The 21,340-nt window shown below is 36.4% G+C and overlaps 1 long non-coding RNA gene and 1 pseudogene across 2 annotated transcripts; both read left to right on the top strand.

Annotated features, from left to right (window-relative positions):
* Window positions 1-696: 696 nt before the first annotated feature.
* Window positions 697-4,962, top strand: LOC143850940 (putative disease resistance protein RGA3; annotated as a pseudogene). Its single transcript, XR_013236119.1, has 2 exons — window positions 697-4,597; window positions 4,887-4,962. The product of XR_013236119.1 is annotated as a putative disease resistance protein RGA3 (transcript).
* Window positions 4,963-16,642: 11,680 nt separating this feature from the next.
* Window positions 16,643-18,908, top strand: LOC143849366 (uncharacterized). The gene is made up of 3 exons (XR_013235660.1): window positions 16,643-17,593; window positions 18,062-18,158; window positions 18,470-18,908. It is a non-coding gene; the product is annotated as an uncharacterized LOC143849366 (long non-coding RNA).
* Window positions 18,909-21,340: the final 2,432 nt, after the last annotated feature.

A 21,340-nucleotide genomic window follows, 5' to 3' on the forward strand; every position in this document is an offset into this window, starting at 1 on the left:
GGAAAGATTTGTATGATTTTTGGGGCATATATATAGGAGATCCAGAGCAAGGTCAATCAAGCCAACGTTTCAGATCATCTCACAGATGAATTATTGCATCTTTTTCTTTTTGGTCTTGCCTCACAATCAACTTACTTTTCTTTCCGGGCGGTGATAAATTCACCCCCTTCTATGTAGGAATTCACCCCAATTTTTCAAAATGGAAGGTACAGCCCATACCATAGGATGATCCAAACCGTCCATTTGATGGGCCACACGTAAATAGGTTGTGCCCCAAAAATCATTTCCATAGTATGATCCAACTGTCCGATCTATAGAATTTTTCACAATTTGAGTCCCTCTTTAGATCGGAGGGTTAGAATCATCCTACGGTAATGATTTTTTTTTTGGCACAATCTATTTACGTTTTGGCCCATTAAATGGACGGTTTGGATCATCCTATGGTGTGGGCTGCACCGTCCATTTTGAAAATTACTGGGTGAATTCATACATAAAAGAGGGTGAATTTATCATACACCCATTTTTCGTCAAAAGAACGTAGAAACAGAGCTTTTAATGCGGGTTTTTTTTTATCGTGTGATGCTTTTTGTGGGTCATATTGAACATGAGGAAAATAATGATTCATTACTTATTTTCCCCCACTGCAAGAGGCTCTCTGTTCTAAAAGAGGCGTTTTGAGTTCTTATATTACTGTTCTAATCTTGCTTTTTTTTTAAGCACAATTTTTTAGTTTGTCTCTCCAATACTAGAACAAGGTATGGCGGATTACTTACTATCCCCTCTTGTTGATGCAATCGTTGGCAAATTGGAGGAATCCATAAAAGAGATTAAATTACTGTGGGGTATTGATGAGGAGATCAAAAACCTTTCCAGCACATTATCCACAATTCAAGCTGTGCTTCAAGATGCTGAAGAACAGCAAGTAACGAGTAATGAAGTGAAAGATTGGCTTCGAAAGCTTAAGGATGTTGCATATGACGCTGATGATGTAGTGGAAGAGTTTGCAACGGACGTGCTCCGATTAAAATTGGAAGGCGGAAATCAATTCAGAAAGAGGAAGCATCAGGTATACAACTTCTTTTCTACTCTTCTTAATTCCATCCCATTTTTGTCTCGAGATAAGACGACCGTACAGAAGATGAAGGAAATTCAGGAGAGACTGGATAAAATTGCAAAGGAGAGGCATGACCTTCATCTCACACAAGAAGATGGAGGGAGGCCGCGTGAAATAAAAAGGAAATCGCTGACTAGCTCCTTAATAAACGAATCAAATATATTCGGTCGGGATAAGGATAAAGAGAAGATAGTAAAATTGCTACTGGATGAATCCACAACGTCGTCGTCATCGTCGTCCAAGGATATATCTATTATTCCTATTGTCGGCATTGGGGGCCTCGGAAAGACAACTCTCGCCCAGTTTATTTACAATGATGAAAGGGTGGGAGATCATTTTTCAGTTCGAGGATGGGTCTGCGTCTCTGAAGATTTTGATATGTGTAGACTAACAAAAGCAATTATGGAATCAGTGACAAAGAACTCTTGTGATCTTAACGAAATTGATCCACTTCAAGTTAGCCTCAAGGAAAAATTGAGTGGCAAGAGATTTCTACTCGTCTTAGACGATGTATGGAATGAGAATCATAGTGACTGGGATAGGCTACAGTCCCCATTTAGTTCTGGGGCAAACGGAAGCAAAATTATAATAACTACTCGCAGTTCAGAGGTTTCAAGAATCATGGGCACAATTCCCGCCTACAATTTGGGTAGTTTAGATGAGGGTGACAGCTGGTCTTTGTTTACACGACGGGCATTCATAGTGGGAAGCTCAGATGTATCTCCAAACTTAGTAGCAATTGGAAAGGAGATCATGAAAAAGTGCAATGGGTTGCCTTTGGCAATAGAAGCTCTTGGAGGTCTCTTACGTTCAAATACGGATGAGAAAGAGTGGAAAAAATATCCTTGAAAGTGAAATGTGGGAAATATCAAAGATGAGAAATGATATTATTCCAGTACTCAAATTTAGCTACGATCACTTACCTGCATGTTTGAAACAATGCTTTGTGTATTGCTCCCTGTTTCCAAAGGATTATGAATTTGACAAGGACACTCTAATCCAACTTTGGATTGCAGAAGGATTTATCCAATCTGATAGAAGGAAGCGATTGGAAGACATAGGTTTCAAGTATTTTGATGACTTGATGTCGAGGTCCTTCTTTCAATATTTTGAACGGTTGGACAGATCACGCTACAAGATGCATGACTTAATTCATGACCTTGCGCAATCCATTTCTGGTGACGAATACTTCAGAATAAAAAATAGCATTGACTCTTGGAATGTCGCTACAAAGGTTCGACATGCATCAGTATGGCAATGTGATGAACACTCACGAATTTTTGAGTCCTTTCATGAATCTGAGAGATTGCGCACATTTCTACTACCGCCAAGGTACGAAACACTCACTAAGCAAGTTGCTCATGATTTCTTCCTAAAATTGAGATGCTTACGGGTGTTAGATTTGGATGGTACTTATATCAGAGAATTGCCGGATTCTATTGGCGAATTAAAATTTTTGAGGTACCTTGATCTCTCTCATACAAATATTGTAACCTTGCCGGAATCAATAGCAAGCCTCTATAATCTGCAAACACTAAAACTCGGTGATTGCATGCTACTTATTGAGTTACCAAAGTCCACCAGCAACCTAATTAACTTACGGCATCTTGCATTTTGGGGTCGTAAGATTCGTACGCCGCCAGAACTTGGGAAATTATTAAGTCTTCAAACACTGACTATATTTGTTGTGGGCAAAGAAAGTGGATGTGGAATAAGGGAGTTAAAGAACTTGACAGAGTTGAGGGGAAGTATTCGCATTTCAAATTTGGAGAATGTGATAGATGAGAAGGAAGGCAAAGAAGCCAATTTGAAGAAGAAAGAGCACCTTGATGAGTTGACGTTGGAATGGAGCAATGATAATCCACGAGATGCTGCAGTTCATGAGGAGGTACTTGAAAGCCTCCAACCTCACACCAACCTCAAAACCCTAAAGATTTCATCATATGGTGGTGTTAGTTTCCCAAGGTGGATGATGAACGATAATCTGATGAATCTGAGCACAGTTACTCTCGTTGGATGTTTGAATTGCCAACAGATTCCACCCCTTGGGCAGCTACCTTTCCTCAAGAAGCTCAATATTAATGGAATGGATGGATTGAAACATATTGAAGGTGAGTTTATTGGTGGGTCCAATAAGGTTATTAAGGGTTTTCCATCATTGGAGGAGTTAGAGCTTGTAGACATGCCGAATTTGGAGGAATGGTGTGGAGCAAGGGAAGGGGACATGCCATGCCTTCGTACACTAAAAATATCAAATTGTCCTAAGCTGCAGAGATTTCCCCACCTCCCATCCATTAATAATTTGGAATTAGGAGACTGTAATGAGATGGTATTGGCCTCGGTTCCTTGCCTCACTACTCTAAAGTCATTACAAATTCGCTATATTAAAGGCTTGATATCCTTACCCCCTGGATTTCTTCAACCCTTAACCGTACTTGAGAAATTGGAGGTCAGTGACTGTAACGAGTTGGTGTCTTGGCCAAAGGAGGTCGGGTTGCATGACCTTCCTTCTCTCCAATATTTAGAAATTAAGCGGTGTCCTAAACTCCAGTCATTGGGAGACGACGAGGAGGGCCTTCCCATCACGCTTAGATCTCTCTTTATATGCAACGGTTGTGGGAGCCTCAAGTGTATGCCTACAAGGGGGCTAGGGAAACTGAGTTCCCTCCAACGTCTGGACTTGGTTACTCAATGCCCATTCTTGCCAGAGGAGGAACTGCCCATCACTCTTCAATTCCTTACGATATTCTCATGTTCTAATCTTAAATCCATGTCCAAGGGGATTTTCAACAACCTTACATCCCTCAAAGTCTTGGTAATTAGAAATTGTCCGCAATTGGAGTCATTGGCAGGCGAGGAGGAGTTACCCACCGCGCTTACATCTCTCGATATCTCCAACTGTCCTAATCTCAAATCCCTATCCAAGGGGATGCGTAATAACCTCACCTCCCTCGAAGGATTATTTATTTTTAACTGTCCGCAACTAGAGTCATTGCCAAACATCATCGGCCTCCGTAGAATGCAAATTAGAAAGTGCCCTCTAATGCAGCAGTTTCCAGAGGGAATGCTCGACATGCTTCCATATCTCTCTGTTGATAATGTTGAGATCTTTTCTAAAATCCTTACATCCCTCCAAACCTTGTATATTTCTCGATGTTCACAGCTCGAATTCTCTCCAAGCATGCTACTGCCCCCCACGCTTAAAACCCTCTATATCACTTCGTGTGATAATCTGAAATCCCTGCCCAAGGGGATGTTGAAGAACCTCACCTCCCTCAAAAAATTGACCATTCGTTATTGTCCTCAACTCCTTTCCTTGCCGGAGGAAGGGCTGCCCACCACGCTTCTGAGATTACAAATTGATGGCTGTCCGGAAGTAGAGAAACAGTGTCAAAAGGACGGAGGCCAATATTGGCCCAATATCTCACACATCCCCCTAATATGGATAAATGACTCGAGGGTTTGAAGACTACTCTGGAGAAGGTACACGACTGTCTCTCCTCTTGGCTTTTGTTTTTTTTTTTTTTGGTATGTAAGATGGGATTGAACCTCAGACCTCCAGGTTGATGAAAAAGCCTTAACCATTGAGTTAGAGGTTCAATCCCAAATTAGGGCTCTTGGATTTTATTAATCATATGAATAGATTTCAATCCATTATTTATTTTAAAGAATAGTAAACCTCAATTTCTCTCTATCTCTTTTCATTTCCTCATTTTCTCTCTTTCATTTTCTTACAAAACAAAGGAAATAATTAATTTTACTGGAATTTCAGGTTCATAAAGAAGGACACTCATCCATGAAAAATTAAAAGAAAAGGCAAGTGAAAATTACCCCACTTTCTTGTCCCCAATCCAATCATTTCTTTAATTTTTTCATTATATCTCAATTTTTTTTGTCTTAGTCTTTGCCTAATATACAGTAGATTATGACTTGTTTGAGACAAAAGGAACCCTAACTGGGATGAATTTATCTTTTATGCTTCATTGAATTTATGCTCTGTTTTGGACCCTTTGATTTATGTTCCTTGGGTGGAGTGTTTGTTGTGCTTTTCTTTGTTTTCCTTTTTCAACAAGTTTCAACTAATCCTTGAAAAAAGAAAAAAAATATCTTTGTATATGTATACATTACTTGAGAATTTGATCAATGTATGAATGTGAGATCCGTGCATAATTAAAATTAACAAAGTCAAACCAGCCACCATGGATTTTTATTTTCCTTGCTACTCATTGGTTGTTCCTTGTCATTATTTCTTGGTATCATTCTATTAATTGATCTTGTGGCTGAAATTTTAGGCATTCAACTCTTCAACTCTTCTTCCTTTTTATTAAGTGTTGGTTTTCTTTAAATGTTATTTGATTCGTGATTTCATTTGCAATTGATTACATTCCCTATACTTATAAGAAGATGAAATTGTGTCTACACTCTAAAGGTTTCCCTCTTGAATTTATTGTGCCAACTTCTGTTAGAACTGTGCATCAAAACTCTTGGATTTTATTAATCATATGAATAGATTTCAATCCATTATTTATTTTTAAAGAATAGTAAACCTAAATTTCTCTCTATCTCTTTTCATTTCCTCATTTTCTCTCTTTCAAAACAAAACAAAGGAAACAGTTAATTTTACTGGAATTCCAGGCTCATAAAGAGATTTTTTTTTCAGGTTCTTTAATTTTTCATTATATCTCAAAATTTCTTGTCTTAGTCTTGCCATACAGTAGATTATGACTTGTTTAAGACAAAAGGAACCCTAACTAGGATGAATTTACCTTACATGCTTCATTGAATTTATGCTCTGTTTTGAACTCTATGGTATCATTCCTATTAATTGATCTTGTAGCAACTCTTCAAATCTTCTTTCTTTTTATTTAGCATTGGTTTGCTTTAAAGGTTATTTGATTGATGATTTCATTTGCAATTGATTACATTCCCTAAACTTCTGTTAGAACTGAGCATCAAAACTCTGTTAGAACCCCTCACAGACACAGACACATTTTATTGGAATTTCAAGTTCATAAAGAAAGTGCACTTTTCCATGAAAAATGAAAACAATAAGACAAAGCAAAAATCCCCCATGACTTTCTTCTCCAGCCCAAACATTAACTGTTTTTCTCATTAAATCTCAAAATTATTTACTAATATCTCAGCCCCTTTTCTTCTGATTTTTTATAACAGTACACAAAAATGGTATAAAGCCCATTATGTTGCATGTGCTCAATTTTTTCTAATTTTCTTTTTTTTTTATATTTCTTATTTTCTGAGAAAAGATATACACTTCAATCACCACAAGTTTGGGTTATATTTCTTACTTTAAGTTAGGTTCACTAATGCATAAGTATTTTAAGATTAGGATGTGCTAGATCAGGCTTGGCTATTTGTTGATCCCAACCGATACAATTATCGTTCATGCATTTTGGTTTTGTGTATATTAGAAGATTTTTTCATTTACACTTCCTTTACTCTAGTTTGATCTGATGGCTGTTGAATGTACCTAAGCATTCATGCAGTAGAAACTTTTGAAATTCTTGATCAATAAAATACGGCAACCCCATTAGTGCATGTAAAATCTCAAGAGACGAGACAAGGAACACATACATGCCTAACATTCAAATTAGTAATGCTTAAGAACCTCAAAAGAGATAAAAAAAAATGAATGCATTGATATAGATGCATACTTCTATTACTTACAGTCAGTAAACAAAAACCCAAATTCGAAACTCTCTATTCTAGTTTTTTAGCTTAGTATGGAACAAAACAGGTTTAAACCAGGTTTAAATGCTTGCTTTGTTGGTATGTCTGGGTTGAGATATTTTAATCTAAAATCAAATTCGAAATTAGTTGACGTGATGCTACTAGAATGCTCTTTGTTCTAGCTCTATGGATTAGGATGGAACAACATGATACTGGAAAAAACATCTACTCAAAGAAATTTTAGATGCCCATACAAAATTCTGTCTTACATGGTTCGAAGTAGGTTAAATGTTTTTCTTTGTTGTATGTCTGGGTGACTGGGTTGAATTTTTCTTCTCCCAAATCAAATCTCACATTAGTTGATATGATGCTAGTAGAGTGGTTTCTACATTTTCTTCATTTATTTTCAAATTTAGTTACCTAGTAGTCTACAATAAATTGTTACCTTTTTTTATAACAAAAAGAATCCAACTGGGATGAATTTACCGAGTACACATTGTTGAATTTAAGCATTGTTCAGGCTGATTTAGTTCTTATGTGATTTCCTTTTCTTTTCCTTTAGTGGCTTTGTGCGTTGGTGTAGTTTTTGTTTTATTTTTCTCTGTTCTCCTTTTTCAATTAGTTTCAGTTTATCCAAAAGAAAAGAAGTGTCTATATTAACACTTTGATCAATGTGTGTAACTATGATTTTCTTTTCCTTTAACTAAGTCAAACAAGCCAACATGGATTTTTATTCAGCTTTCTATTCATTAGTCGTTCCTTGACTTCATTTCATTCTATAAGAAGATGGAGTGGTATCTAAAGGATTCTCTTTTGCATTTATTGCACCAACTTCTATTATAAATTAGCATCAACATTGAAATAATTTTGCAATTTGCCTGTGCCTCTGTCTCTATCTCTCCCCCTTTCTCACACACACAAATTGATTTTTATTTTTTTTGCTTATTAAGAAAAATTAAAAACACAGACATGCAAACACAATGCCATATTGACTTCTTTTTTGATAAACACACACACACACATGTTAACTTAAAATGCTTCATTGGATCTTTCTTAGTTGCAACGTATTATTGCCCTAAACTTTCTCCAATTTATTTCAAAATCTCATCTACTCTTTTAGTTTGGGCCTGCCAAATAAAGAATGATAAAGAGGTTGGAGGTTATATCCTAGCTTACCTACCCAAAAAAAAGAACGATCCCTGCATATGAATAGATTTCACTCCATTATTTATGTTAAAGAATAGTAAACCTCAATTTCTCTGTATCTCTTTTCATTTCCTCATTCTCTCTCTTACACTTTGTTACAAAACAAAGAAAATAGTTAATTTTACTGAGATTTCAGGTTCATAAAGAAAGAACACTCATCCATGAAAATTAAAAGAAAAGACAAGGTGAAAATTACAGCACTTTCTTCTCCCCAATCCAATCATTTCTTTAATTTTTTCATTGTATCTCAAATTTTTTTGTCTTAGTCTTTGCCTAATATAAAGTAGATTATGACTTGTTTGAGACATCTTTTCCCCTCTTCATTGTATGCTTTGCTCTTTTGGAATGAAATTGTTAATTTTCTCAAAAAAAAAGAGGACTTGTTTGAGGCAAAAGGAACCCTAACTAGGATGAATTTACCAAAGATGCTTCATTGAATTTATGCTCTGTTTTGGGCCTTTTTATTTTTGTTCCTAGGTGGAGTGTTTGTTGTACTTTTCTTTGTTTTCCCTTTTCAATAAGTTTCAACTAATCCTTGAAAAAAGAAAAAAAATCTTTGTATATGTATACATTACTTGAGAATTTGATCAATGTATGAATGTGAGATATGTGCATAATTAACTTTAACAAAGTCAAACCAGCCACCATGGATTTTTATTTTCCTTACTACTCATTGGTTGTTCCATGTCATTATTTCTTGGTATCATTCATATTAATTGATCTTGTAGCTGAAATTTTAGGCATTCAACTCTGCAAATCTTCTTCCTTTTTATTAAGTGTTGGTTTGCTTTAAATGTTATTTGATTCATGATTCCATTTGCAATTGATTACATTCCCTATACTTATAAGAAGATGAAATCGTGTCTACACTCTAAAGGTTTCCCTCTTGAATTTATTATACCAACTTCTGTTAGAACTGAGCATCAAAACTCTGTTAATTTTTCATCTTGCATGTACCTCACACACACACGGACACATTTTATTGGAATTTCAAGTTCATATAAACAAAAAGACAAAGCAAAAATTCCAGAACCTTCTTCTCCAACCCAAACATACTGATTTTCTCTTTAAATCTCAAAAATCACTTACTAATATCTCAGCCCCTCTTTTCTTCTCATTTTTTTATAACAATGGACAAAAATGATTTTAAGCCCATTATGTTGTATGGGCTCAATTTTTTCTATTTTTTTTTTTCTGATTTTCTGAGAAAAGAGATACATTTCATTGCATTGAATTTTGAAAGAAGAAAATATTTCAGTCTCCACAAGTTTGGGTTATATGTCCTACACATAATTAAGTTAGTTTCACTAATGCATTAGTATTTTAAAGTTAGGAGGTGCTAAGTCAGTCACCATAGACAACTTCCATCTGCTAATGTTTAGGGATATCAGGCTTGGCTATTTGTTGATCCCGAGATATACAATTATTGTTCATGCATTTTGGTATTGTGGATATTAGAAGCCTTTTTCATTTGCACTTCTTTTATTCCTAACATTCAAATTAGTAATGCTTAAGAACCTCAAAAGAGATTAAAAAAATGAATGCTTTAATACAATGCATACATCTATTACTTACAGTCAGTAAATAGAAACAAAAATTCGAAAACTCTCTATTCTAGTTTTTTTTAGCTTAGTATGAAACACCATGATAGTGGCAAACACATCTCTTCTCAAAGAAGTTATAGTTCCAAAACAAAATCATGTTTTACATAGTTCAAAGCAGGTTTAAATGCTTTTTTTATGGGTAAGCTGGGGTTAGGCGGGACCCCGACTAGAAGGTTTAGATGCTTTATTTGTTAGTATGTCTAGGTTGAGATATTTTAATCTAAAATCAAATTCCAAATTAGTTGATCTGATGCTAGTAGAATGCTCTTTGTTCTAGCTCTATAGATTAGGATGGAACAACATGATGCTGGAAAAAACATCTACTCAAAGAAAGTCTAGATGCCCTTACAAAATTGTGTCTTACATGGTTCCAAGTAGGTTAAATGTTTTTCTTTGTTGTATGTCTGGGTTGCATTTTTCTTCTCTAAAAACAGATCTGACATTAGTTGATATGATGCTAGTAGAGTGGTTCTTACATTTTTCTTCATTAATTTTCAAATTACTTACCTAGTAGTCTACAATAAATTTTTACCTTTTTTGTAGCAAAAAAAATCCAACTGGGATGAATTTACCGAGTACCCATCGCTGAATTTAAGCCCTGTTCAGACTGCTTTGGTTCTTATGTGATTTTCTTTTCTTTTCCTTTATTATTGGCTTCTTCCCTTGGTGCAGTATTTGTTTCATTTTTCTCTGTTCTCCTTTTTCAATTAGTTTCAGTTTCTCTAGAAGAAAAGAATTGTATGTATTAAGAATTTGATCAATGTGTGTAACTAAGATCTATGCACAATTAACTTTATCAATATCAAACAAGCCACCATGGATTTTTATTGAGCTTTCTATTCATTGGTCGTTCCTTGTTATCATTTCTTTGTATCTTTTTTATTAGTGATTTGATTTGCAAATAGTTACATTCCATATGCTTATAACAAGATGGAGTGGTGTCTAAAGGTTTCTCTTTTGCATTTATTACACCAACTTCTATTAGTATCTAGTTTGGAATACCTAGTTTGTTGCCTCCAGCCCCTATATATAGAGATAAGCTAGGGTTATTGACTGGTTAATGGACTCTAGCCCATGTAGGTCCACTACACTGGTCCATTATCTTAGTGGGCTTATATTAGAACATAATACGGTTATATTATATACCCAACAGTAGTTTCCCTCTATTGGGACTCTCTTTGATGTGACTCTTTGAAATACGACTTTGTGGACTTTGTTTCTCAAGTATTATATTAGTTCCAAGCACCTCATGTGTAGCTTTCGCCATCTTCGTTTACCTTTTGATTCCCTCTTTGAAACATGCTTCGACCCCACTTTTGTAGTGCGTTATTATGTATTGAGCTTTTTAGTTGACCGTGGTTATATTAACAGTTTTAGAGTTTGATCCTCGTGAGGTGAACGAGGAAGAAGAAGCTTAGTTTTGGAACCGTAGGAGCTTGGAGATTTTATTTAGCTTATTTGCTTTTGTTTCAGACAGTGAGTATTAGTAAACAAACGTGCAAGACTACGCCTATGCTTATTTATTTTGATTTATGGGAGAGTTGAGATTTGATTTGGCTATGTTGGATCCACATTATTTGAGAATTTGATATTCTAGTTATGAAATGCCATGTTTGTTTCTGTTATTGCTATGTAGCCTTGTATGCTTGTGGGATTTATCTTGTAGGTGTACGGCGCTGCCACGTCCTACATCCAGCGTAGGCTCTGGGGCGTGACAGTGGAAATATTATTTCTGTCATCATTTCCATGAATAACTCAAAAGGCTGGGCAAAAACTGATTCCATTCCGAGACCCGATTTCCGTAAATCGTTAGATCAAGGGCAGATCTTGACCTGGGTGTCTTTCCTTACCAAGAATTTGTGATCATTTAGTCAAAATAGGATCGATCAAGGTTAATCTCAAATTCAGATTAAACACTGTGCCACTTAATTGAGCAAAAACCCAGTGAAAAATCACGGATCAAGCAGAACCGTCGAAATTATTCCATTAAATCATCAATAACAAAAAAAAATTTAATTGGTGTAGATGGCGTGGTTTAATAGTTTTAGTCGTTGATCCAAAATTGATCGAATCGGTTGGTTCATTTGGATCGCCGATTTGCTAAATCATTGGAAAAACGATCTGCCGAGGAAAATCGACGGCTCTCATTCATCAAAATTTTGAAATTGATATTTCTATGGCAATATTGGGCTTCAACGAAAGAGTAGAAATCAAGGATTCCAAGGATGAAAAAATTATCGAAATCGGATGCCGAAATTTCGGAAAACGATATTTTCCGCGAGTGTTCTCTCTCCTCACATTCTCTCTCCTCTCACCACACATTTTCCCAAGCTTGGGAAAATGTGGCTTCATTCCTCCTACCCACTTGCTTTTTCTCACCCTAAAGTTGCTAATATTCTCGTATTTTGGGCAACATGTTGCAACATGTTTCCATCAAAGACTCTCTCAAGATAATATTCTCATATTTTGGGCAACATGTTGCAACATGTTTCCATCAAAGACTCTCTCAAGATAATATTCTCATATTTTGGGCAACATGTTGCAACATGTTTCCATCAAAGACTCTCTCAAGATAATATTCTCATATTTTGGGCAACATGTTGCAACATGTTTCCACCAAAGACTCTCTCAAGATAAGTGCCATCATCCTAACCATCCAAAACAACCTAATTATTCCAAATCCAATCACAACCCTACACCTTTTTTGGTAACTTTTGCCATCCCATTCTCCTATAAATACCCTCTCATCCCACCATCCAAAAGAGGAGAAGAAAAAGAACCCCTCTCTCTCTCTCTCTCTCTCTCTCTCTCTCTCTCTCTCTCTCCATTCACAGTGAGGAGAGCAAAGAAGAAAAAACAAAGATCAAGAGGAAGAAAGGCGGAGCGGATCGCACATAGGCGGGATATTTTCGGATTTTTCGGCTCTCGGATTCGGCGAGGATTTCGATCACAGGTAGGTGCTTAATTTTCGGATTTTTCCAGGATTATTTGGTATATTTGCATGATTTTTAGTATTTAATTGGATTTAATTGAATATTAAATATGTATGCTAAAAATCATGATCTACATGAGTGTTTCAAAAATAAACTATATACTAAATGAATTCCAAAATTAATGAAATTTCGTGGGAAACTAACATGATACCAATACATTCTACCATGAAGTTTTGAGAATTTTTAGAATTTTTTTGGTATATTATTTTATGCTTTCTTTGAAACTCATCAGATTTTGGGGGAATTTTTACTGACATCAGATCACAGAGAAAATTCTTAAAATTTTTACAGTAGTCTTACATTTCACATTTCTAGTTTCTGTAAAAGTTTCAAGTGATTTAGATCTTGTTTCAGGTGGGATGTAGTGTTAATTTATAATCTGGTCTGAAAATTAAAAAATCCGAAATTGATAGTCAATGGTTTCTAAAATTCATGAAAATCTCACAGCATGCTATTTGTACTTATATCTTACTACTGTAGAAATTTCATTGAATTTAGATTCCTATTTCTAGCAGTTTCTGTGTTATTTTTTGCAATCTGATCTTATTGTTGTTAAATCAAAATTAAATATGAGCTTAATGTAAAAATCTGTAGAAATCATCCAGTAAGCTACATTCCATCATATCTTGCTGCTGTAGAAGTTTCAACTCATTTCGAATTCGTTTGCAACAGTTTCACTTGTAAAATCACTCATATGTTTAAAATTGATAAAATTCATTGAAAATCCGAAATTAATTGAAAATCATCTGAAAATCTCTAAAGAACCTTAAATCTCTGCCACATATTAACTCCTTAATCCATTGAAACAGAAATCTTAGGATCTTTAGATTTCCCTGGAAAAATGGCCAGCGCATCCATAATCGTATCCCTATTGCACTCGATCTTTGACAATTTGAATATTTAAGCTATAGCACGTTGTTGGCTCCGAGGTTACTGTCCACGGAAATCCTGAGATATGCCAGGCAATAAGGTGCTATAACCTAAGTATTAAATTGCGCAAGGAAAGAGCGCACGATTCCCTTCCTTGGATGCTATTCTAGGCCGAAATTGGTGAACCCTAGAACCATTGGTAATCCTTGAATGTCCAGAAACTGAAAATCCTTGAAATCTGAAAATAATTAACCTCAAGAACTTGAATCGATTTGCTTCGTATCTTTCGGAACCGTTGGATCACGGTTTCCGTCATAAGAACCATTAGAGCCCAATTTAGGAACACTGGTGTCAGGTCGTGTCCTAGGTTTTAGGGAGTCTTAGGTTTTAGGGAGTCCTAGAGTTAGGAGTCCAGCCTCATCACGTACGTTTGCTATGGATAGCAACCGTGCCATAGGTCTAGTTACACTAGTCACCCAATCTTTCCCTAAGACAAGCCTAGTAAACTAGGATGTAGGCTAACCTGCATTAGTCTAAGGAACAACTTGCATTTAAATAAGAATCATATAGCATCTTAGATGAAATCCTAGGATAATAAAATCTTCAACTTGAATTAAATAACTTCTCCTAAAACTGTTGAAATAGTCAATCCCGTTTAGGTCGGTTTCTTAGTTGAGTTAGGCATAAGTAGCTTAGCTTAGGTGCACCGAACTACGTCGACTCTGATCCCAGTGAGGCTTGGGTACGTAGGCAGCTTGGATGTCTGATGGCATACCAACCGCGAGTCGGCACCACAACAAATTGTGGTGTTTTGTATATTAATTTTCTTGTAAATGCTTAATCAAATCACTTAGGAGTTTCCATGAAATTAGAATTCTAGGAGAACTTTCACTTAGATTGAATCCAGACAAATTAATAAATCAAGATACACATTTAGGATTCACATTGAAATTAGATCATAGGATGCATGTCACTTAGTTCGCACATTAACATAGAGTTGAATGAGCCATTTAAAATAAATTTAAAAGAGTTAGCTTTTGGAATCGAAGACCGATTATCGGGCAGGAATGGTGCATGTGGCGGATAACTCCCCATACCTTCCATTCTCGTAACCAGGTAGCGAGTCTAGATTTCTGGTTAATTACGAGTCCTAGATCTCACATCTAGGTGGCGACTCTGTCAGTCTCTTTTGTGTGGAATTCGGATTGCCGTAATGATCCCAAATTCATATAAAAGATGAATTAAAATCAATATTAAAATGCACACGCCAATCGCGTGGGTACGAGAGACCAAGAGAGAGCGTGGCGGCTCGCGCCCCGCCCCTCTCGCGGGATCGGGTCCCACACTCTATCTAACCATGCTATATGCAAGGGTATTTAGCTGACTTTTGGGTCACTTCTTTCGGTAAACGTCTCTCTCTCATGCAAGGGTAAGATCGGCATCCCCATTTCTATATTCTCTAACGAAGTTGTTTCTAATACCTCTCCTCTTTAACCCATCAGAAAAAATAAATACGTCTCCTCTTTCTAATCTACACCGTTGAGAAGGATTCATCTAATACGTGTCCGGTAGTCCTCTCTCTCAGTCTATGTCTCCTCTCTCTCTCTCTCAAGCAGAGGAGAAAAGGAGCAATTGCATCTCAAGCACCGATTTTGCTGACCTTAGCAGCATTGGTAAAAAATCTCACTCTAACCGGAATCTCCTATACTCTTTTGGGCTTCCCCAGTTTTTTTTTTTGGGTTTTCATGAGATTTCATTAGGGTTTTACAATTTCGTGGAGATTTTTCTTTGGGTTTTTTGGTGTCAGCTATTTCCTTTATATTTCCCTCATGTTTTTCATTATATTTCATTAGGGTTTTCCAGTTTTCTAGAGATTTGGTTTTGGTTCTTAGGGCTTTAGCTATTTCCTTTCTCAGGTTTTGGTTTCGATTCTTTAAGGAAGATCTAATCTTTATTTTGTTTTCAAGGATTGATTTCTAATCATTTTATTTCGATTGGATGTGGGCTTTGTGCAGTATTATTTTTAGGGTTTTTGTTTGATTTCGTGAACCACAGTTTTTTCAATCTTCCAACCCTTTTGTCTCTACCAGGTATGCAGTTCTCTTCTTCATCTTCTTCCTCTGCTTTTTCCTTTCAAGAAATTGATTTCACAGATTACGTTTTTCTTAATTCTTTGGTCTTTCAGGATTTTTTCTAAAGCAGGTATAATGTTCTAGGGATTTAGGGCTTTTGTTTGATCCTTTTTTGCACTACATGCAGAAGAATTTTAGTGAGATCTTCCAAGCCTTTTCTCTTTACAAGGTATGTATTGGTTTTTTTTCTCTTAACTGGATTCCATATTTTCTTTCATTGGTATTGAAATCCCAGGGTAGATGGCAACCCAAGAGGGTAGGGGGGTGAATTGGGTTTTAAAAACGTTGTCAAAAATATTGCGGAAATGAAAACTAAATGGCAAATTAAAACTTTAAACACAAATGAAAATAAACCACAAATGCACAATCACAAAATAAAGAGAGTGAAAGAAATAGAGAGAGTACACCCGAGATTTATAGTAGTTCGGTCACTCAAGGACCTACTCCACTCCACCAAGACCTCTTGGTGATTTCACTACGGATTCCCTTAATGGCGGGGAATCAACCCAATTACAAAGGTTAGGCTCCGCCTCGCAAGACTCGCCACGAACAGGAGAAAGCTCCGCATCTCCAACACTCGATCTTGAGATGGCTACGCGTCTCTTCGCACTCGCCAAAATACATTGTTCTTCAAAGAAAGAAAACTAAAAATCTCTTTACAAGGGTTACAAAGGATGGATGAAGATGTACAAATATAAGCCTAATCCACTTCCTTGCTTAGATATGAGAGAGGCACTAAAACACTTTGGTTTGATCTTTTAGAATGTTCAAAATAATGTTCAAAGATAGTTTAGAAAAGTTTAGATAGTATATATATAGCTCATTTGAAAATATGACCGTTTGGGGGTAAAACTGTAAAAAACGGAGTTGAAAAGTAACAAGAACAAGCTCCAACCGCTCTTTTGCTAGGCCGTGGCGGTCGATCGGGCCGCAACGGTCGCCAGCCCTTTATCGGGCGCCTTTTTATTTTCATAATCTCTGTCGTCGTGGTCGACCGACCCGATGGCGGTCATCGGGCGAGGACTACTTGTTCGCTCAAAAATAAATTCGGCTCAAAACCTTTACACGGTCGACCAACCCTTGGCGATTGTCCGCCCACACCATGCTGGATTTGTTTTTGTCGAAACAGAAACCTATCCGCGGTCGTCCGGGACTACCCCAGTCGACCGACCCAATAAATTTCGAGAGGCCTGGAATTCCAGGTTCCATCTCGCGGTTGCCTGGCATAGCCCGATCGACCGGCCCTGTATGAAATTCCTGTTTTAGTTTAAAAACTTTAGGGACTTTTGGGCCATGGTCTTTGAAATTTATTCCTACATTTTCAAATACATTTTAACCTATGTTTAGTGCCTTTGACATCTCTAAAAACACAAGGAGAGGAGTACAAACTCTATTGAATTTAAAAAGCACTACAATCTTCTCTTGATATTCAAGGCTTCAAGTCCTCCATGCATCTTTGATCATCCTAGCTTTGGCACTCCAAATGCATTCCAATTTAGCTTCAATGCCTTTATCCAAGCTTCCTTGATTGCACACTAATGAGATCTACAACTTAGAGAATCAAAAGCACATTAGGGATATAAAATCACTTGTGTATGGAATCATCAAAACAAGAAGGTAATGCCAAGGTTGGAACTATTGGGCTTACAGGTATTATCCGTGTTTTTCATTTTGATGTTATATTTGTAGGTACCTCAACAGATCTTTGAGGGTTTTTTTTAATCTTTCCTCAATTCTGAAACGTCAATACAAAACCTACTTGGGGTTCTGATTTAGGGTTTTCCCTTTCATTTGATGTTCTTTCCAGGTTTCATTTGGGGTTCTAATTTAAGAGTATTTCTCCTGCGTTTAATTTTACTATGATACTTTATAAACTATTTTGTGTTGCATGTTTTCCAGAAAATCAATTTCTGATGGCGCACTAATTGTCCTTGGATTGCTTCCATCAGTCATTTCCAATGTTAGTGTCTGTACTTTATTCACCAGGTGAAGGATCCAAAATCACATTTCGTTTTATGGGCCTTTTGATTTCATTTTATGGGCATTTTGTTTTAAGCATAATCTTTGCTTCACGATCAAACACACTATAATCAAATTTTACGTGTCACGGGCCTATGACAACTCATCTTTTTACATCATTCTTTTAATTTTGAAACAGTTTCTGTATGCATAGCATTTATTTAAATTTGAAACAATTCTTGTATTTAAATCAATGCTATAACTGCGAAATGACTTGGTGTTTCAATCACCCTGAGTCACCTAATCATTTTCTTCCCATATAAACATTTGTCATTCAAAAGAACTTTTGAATATTGTAATTTTGAGTCGAAAACCCTTCGAAACTTGATTTTAACCCTTCTTTTGATGCGGATTATCCGATTTTAACCCTTCTTCAATAATGGCCCAATGGATCTCCTTCTTTATTTTGATCGGATTTCGATGCTTATTTTCCAGGCAAATCTCATCAATTCTGCTTCAACACTAGGTGAAATTCAAGAGTTTTATTGCATGTTGCCAACTGGGCTCCTTGGACTCTGAAATTAGTAGAGAAGTAAGTGTAATTTATATGGGGTTTGAAAATTCCCCATACTCCTATCTAATCTTTGTACTGTATGTACTTAAAATTTTGTTACACAATTTTATTTTAAGCTTTTGGCCTAGGGTACGCACTTACATTGCATTCATTCTTAGTTGTCGTAAACTTCGAAATTGATTATTGGACTCAAAATCAAACATAAATTCGAGTCAAATAATCAGTTTTATTCTTTGTAATATTTACTATTGTTTTTTTTTCCTTTTTTTTGTTCTTTGACGCTTATAATGATTTTATGATGACATAGAGTTGCTTTTGGTGGTCTGCAGTTGGTTTGGAATTTCTTGGATATGAAGATAGCGATCTGCGTAAGCTTCTTCTTCTTCTTTAATCTTATGTATTTATTCCACGTGCTCATAGTAGGAGAAGCTGCCAGCAATGGTCACATTTGGATGCGCCTCTGTGTGACTGGTATTTTGAACCTGACTTTAACTCTACTTATAAGAGAGCAATGGGCCTCTTATTACAGAAGACCACAAGGTCAACTCATTCAAACTGTTAAATTCTTGGTCCTTGATACTTTTAGGCTGACTGGAACTTCTACACATGAGGAATCTCTTAACGTTTGTAACTATCTGTTTGGTACCTTCATGCTTAAGAAATTTATGATAGTTGTGCCATCCTTGAATTTCCAAGATATAATTTCAGAGCTTTGTATTACATTTTCTTTATTGGAAGCCTGTGACAACTGTGTTCTTTCAAGCACGCATTGTGTCAATTTATCTATTTGTACTAAGTTTATATTGAATTCAACCAATTTCTTGGATGTATTGATGCATCAGCTAAGGACATGACAATTGTTTTCTTTCATTTTGTGGGAAAACACAGTTCCTGGGTTTTGAATTTGGGCTGCTATGATTTTGGTTGTTGTAACCACGTTGTTCTGCTTGCTTTCCATGAAGTTAATAATGTAAATGGAACTTCTGCTTGCTTTTCATGAAGTTAATAATGTAAATGGAACTCAGAGAACACATGGCTGGAAGAAATGTACTTCTTTAGGTTTTTCCTTTGATCGCATTGGTGATTGCTATATGCCTTATGCCCTGTTCGTAAAATATTGTGAGTGCCACAAAGATTGATGGAGTCAAATGTATACATAATCATGAGTCCAATTATTATTTTGGAATTCACAATTGGCTGTCATAATCATAATCGAACAGGGCCTTATGCAATGAACTGTCAGCTCTAAGCCATCATTTTCTTAAAAGTGACTTCCATTCCACCCACTACTATTGACCTTTTTTCTAGAAATAGTTTTATTTTCATGAAAAGACAAATAAAGGTTAGTGGAAATATCGGTGATGTGATGAAAATTTCATCTCCCTACACATGCATGTTTGTGGTTTTTATATGTTTTCTTTTGATTTCCTGTGATATGTACAAATCTACATCCATGCTTTTACTTTCATCGTGCCTTCATCAGAACACTTGACCTATGAATTTTCCATCCCCTACTTCTCATTATGATTCCTTTTTAAGGGTTTTACTTCTATACATTGAATACACATTTTTTCCTTTACATTCTCTAAAAAAACTGCACACAAGGTAGTGAAAATTACAATAGACATTGCAAATGTTGTAATGTTTTGTTCTTTGATACCAAGATACCAATGGGGCTTCTTTTCATTTGCTTTGTTATGTTTATATTTTGTTTCTTTCCAATCTTATAGTTTGTACGTTTCCATTTTTGTATTGTCTTCGTTCTTGGGACTTAGATATTTTTTTATCACCCTGATGCAGGCCAAGAGCAAAAAACAAAAAAAAAAATTACAGAATTAATAATTCTTCTTTCAATATTCTTTGACCTCTGACAATTTTCCAAATCAATTCTATAAAGTTTATGGCCAGCCAAGGAGCATAGTAAAAGAAAAGGGACAAAGGGGCTATAGTTCATGGATGTTGAAATACGGGTCTTTTCTTTTGCCACAAGAGATAGGCTCCTGAGGATTGAAATCTAAAGTGTAACCATAACATGTTTTTAAGGGTGTAAAGCTCGGCTCGGCTCGGCTCGTTAAGCTCAAAAGCTCGGCTCGGGCTCGAACCAGGCTCAAGCTCAGCTCGACTCGGCCAGGGTAACGAGCCTTACCGAGCTCGGGTTATATTAAGTTCAATTCACACCCCTCATCTTCCCTGGATAGCCCTATCTACTGTAATTTGACTACTCTTTTTACACAACGGGTGGTGGTCCAAGTAACAAATGGGGTTCCAAAAAAGAAGTGACATATTTTGCCTCCCCCTTTCACTCCCTGGACAACCCTTTTAGTGTATATATTAATATAATATATATATATATATATATATATATATAGAGAGAGAGAGAGAGAGAGAGAGAGAGAGAAGAGAAGGTACTCCTTAGAGTAGATAGCTTATCTACTCCCTACCTTAAAATAACAGTTGGGGGCACATTGTTTGGGTGATCCAAAGCATTAATTTGATGGGCCCTCACGTAGATAGGGTGTGCCCAAAAAATCAGCTCGATAGGATAATCCTAACCCTATGAACTGTGGAGGCAAAAATGGACGTGTATAAACCTGCACAAATCTGTCCACTTTTTGCCTCCACAGTTCATAGGGTTAGGATGATTCTATCGAACTGATTTTTTTGGCACACCCTATCTATGTGAGGGCCCATCAAATGAATGCTTTGGATCACCCAAACAATGTGGCCCCAATTGTTATTTTAAGATAGGGAGTAGATAAGCTATCTACTCCAGGGAGTACCTTCTCTTTTCTCATATATATATATATATATATATATATTAAATTCTTAACGAGCCTTACTGAGCCTTAACGAGCCGAGCCTAGCCTAGCTCGGGCTCGGCTCATTAAGCTTAACGAGCCTGACCAGCCGGCTCGGCTCGGCTCGTTAAGAGCGAGCTTCCGAGCCCGATCCAAAATTGACACCCTTACATGTTTTTGTAATCAAGGCCGTTGATTTGGTTGGTCATTATTAATTAGATGGTCCACCCAACAAACATCCAATCCACACAATTAGGGCCTTAAAAAAAATCAACGGTTTAACTTCTCTTGGAAGAATAATTATGACGATGACTGTGAGGCTATTTTTTGACAACCACATTTTGAGCCCACCTTGATCAGATTCTCTTAGCCCTCTAACCTAATTGGGTTCAAGTAGGGTTG

This window comes from Tasmannia lanceolata, unplaced genomic scaffold (genome assembly GCF_043159265.1).
Source record: "Tasmannia lanceolata isolate RefF3 unplaced genomic scaffold, GAP_Taslan_0.1 ptg000018l, whole genome shotgun sequence".
Lineage (NCBI taxonomy): Eukaryota > Viridiplantae > Streptophyta > Magnoliopsida > Canellales > Winteraceae > Tasmannia > Tasmannia lanceolata.